This window comes from Lissotriton helveticus, chromosome 9 (assembly GCF_964261635.1).
Source record: "Lissotriton helveticus chromosome 9, aLisHel1.1, whole genome shotgun sequence".
NCBI lineage: Eukaryota > Metazoa > Chordata > Amphibia > Caudata > Salamandridae > Lissotriton > Lissotriton helveticus.
Genome location: NC_136070.1, coordinates 554,405,316 through 554,408,207, shown reverse-complemented (window position 1 = coordinate 554,408,207; position 2,892 = coordinate 554,405,316). Strand labels below are relative to the sequence as shown.

The 2,892-nt window shown below is 49.4% G+C and overlaps 1 pseudogene; it reads left to right on the top strand.

The window, feature by feature from the left end:
• The first annotated feature begins 1,022 nt into the window (after positions 1–1,022).
• Positions 1,023–1,843, top strand: LOC144782833 (protein FAM8A1 pseudogene; annotated as a pseudogene).
• Positions 1,844–2,892: the final 1,049 nt, after the last annotated feature.

Sequence of the window (2,892 nt, the reverse complement as noted above, 5' to 3'; positions counted from 1 at the left end):
CCCCTGCCATCCTAATCTGGCGGGGGTCTTTTCTCTCACCGCAGCGGTGAATCCGCATCCTCCGGGCCGGCGGTGGCTTCCGCCGGCCAGAAGGATGCGGACTCACCGCAATCCTAATCGGGCCCTTAGTACCTTAAATCCTGGTTTGCAGAGCCTTGTGAGATTCCACTGTTGAGGCTGAGTCTCGAGCGGCGATTTCGAGGAAGCTATGGGCTGTGATGTTGAGTCCTACATTGTTGTCAAGGATGACGACTATGAGGGGCCTGCAATGTCCTGTGTTGAAGATGCATTATGCACCAGTGGTTCTAGAGTAGTTGCAGGGCTGCAATGCAGAGTCCTGCATTGTCATCAAGGATTTCATCGATAAGAGGCTTGCGATATGAAGGTCTGTGTCGAGGATGTCTTGTGCAATGGTGGTTCCGAGGTGGCTGCGATGAAAGGTCCGGTGACAGGGATGCGTTGCGTTTCGGCAGTTCAGAGAGGGTTTCGAGGAGATACGCCATGCTGCATCGATTCTGCACACAGGACCACAGTTAGGTCAGCACAGCACCTTCAGGTCTACTTCCAAGGTTCCTGGAATGGGGTGGTACCATTTGCGGGGTAGGATTCACAGCAGACAGAGTCCAGGTGCTGGGTTCAAGGTGGTTGGAGCCTTTTCTGTTCCAGAGGCTCTGATCTGAAGGCCAGCCAAACAGGTCTTGGAGTCACTCTGGTGATCCTGGGTTCAAGGTGCAGATCCTGTGCTTTACACTCAGGCAGAAGGGTGGCAGAGTAGCAGTCCTTCTAGCAGAGCAGCACAGCAGTCCTTCTGAGTCTTCAACAGGTCTAGAGGTGTATTCGAGAGTTAGATCTGAGGGTTCTATATTTATACCAGGTGTCCACTTTTAAGTAGGAGAATGTTCTAGTGGTTGCACACCATGAGGTGTCTGGAAATTCCTGACTCTCTGCCCTGGCTTCAAGCTGGCAGCATAAACAATGAAGTGGTGACAAGTCCTTTAAGTGAAGACAGGGCACAGCTGGCAATGACAGCAGCTGATGCTATGGGGGATCTGGGAGCGGGATCGGGCCCCCCAGTAACCACGCGGGAGTACTCACGGCAGGTGCAGGAGTGGCTATGGCAGTGTTACTGCGGTTCCCTGGGTTGGCCTCCTCACAGCGGCGCCTTTGGGGCTTCGTACCTTAACCCCTTTTACAGCTTGCACCCCCCACTGCTATTACCGCAGCCTCAAACAGCATGGCCGCGCCCGATCCCTGCCGTTCCCCCAACAACATCGCCCGCTCCGGCCAGGGAGCCAGCGCGACCCACACAGCAGGTCGTGAATATGTGATCCCATCCCTGGTACAAAGGTTTATTGCAGAACTGGTGGATTTCTTCATCCTCTTCTTCATAAAAGCTACTGTTATTTTAAGTATCATGCATTTCAGTGGGATAAGGGACATTTCAAAGTTTCCAATGCATTATATAATCGAAGAGATAGACGAAGACACATCAATGGAAGACTTACAGAAGATGATGGTTGTTGCCCTCATCTACAGATTGTTGGTCTGTTTCTATGAGGTTATCTGCATTTGGGGAGCAGGCGGTGCCACACCGGGAAAATTTCTGCTTGGTCTTCGAGTTGTGACCTGCGATACATCTGTGCTCTTGGCACCCAATCGTGTCTTAGTTATTTCTTCGACAAATGTTAGCCTGACAGGGTCGACGATTCGTGCATTGATCAAGAATTTTTCCATCGCTTTCTTCTTTCCTGCTTTCATCACGTTACTATTCTTTCAGCACAACCGAACAGCTTATGACATTGTCACAGGCACCATTGTAGTGAAAAGAAACCGGACAAGATGACCTTCCTCCATTTCATGCTTTGTTTTGAAACCACAAAAAATGAAGTCTGGAAGCAAGACATTCAGTATTTTGCATGATAAATTTACTGACATCAAAGGGACAAGGAGAGGGTCTGTCACTTACAGTATTGGTGTATATCGTGCGTCAAATGTTGATACTGCTTGAACATGCCAAAGACTTTTTTCCATAGGAGATCTACAGTACTCTGTTATTATTTCTAATTGTTGGATTTGCCAGGAATGAATGATCTCATAATGTTTTGGATTTCGTTATAGGATTCTCATCTCTCCCCTTTCAGGAGAGAGTTATGTAATGGGATTGGCGATGGGGATTGACCCTATACCTAAAACCACATCGAGCGAAACTTACAAAATCCAGCTTCAATTTTCGTCGAATCTGCACTTGAGCATCCTTTGGGTTCTCCTTCAGAGTCAATTGCTCTTAAACTAGTTTTTGACTGGCATTCCTTTTCTCTCTGCTTTTTCCTGTAGTGAATGATCCTTAATGTGCCCCTCTGGCTGAGAGAGTAAGGCTACAGTCTCAGTCGAAGATCCTTTCTTGTAGTCCTTACTATAGTCTTGAGGTGCTAAATGACACAGTTCTAGCAATTTGTTTGGCCAGTGCTCAAATCAAATGGATGTGAGGTTCAGAAATCAAATGCATATCACCTACCAGTGAGCCACAGGACTGGCAGGCCAGGCTGTTTAAAAAGCCCCCTGACTGGGCGCAATGCAACTAAGAAACCCTGATGGACAATGGAGAAACAGCGGCCCTCATCCTCCTAGACCTCTCCGCGGCATTCGACACGGTCTGCCACCGCACCCTAGTACGGCGCCTCAGCAACATCGGAATCCAGGACAAGGCGCTGGAATGGATCATCTCCTTCCTCGACGGAAGAACACAGAGAGTCCGCCTACCACCGTACAAGTCAGAGGCCTCCAAAGTCATCTGCGGCGTCCCCCAAGGATCATCTCTGAGCCCCACCCTCTTCAACGTCTACATGAGCCCCCTCGCGGCCATCGTACGCAAACACAACCTCAGCATAATCT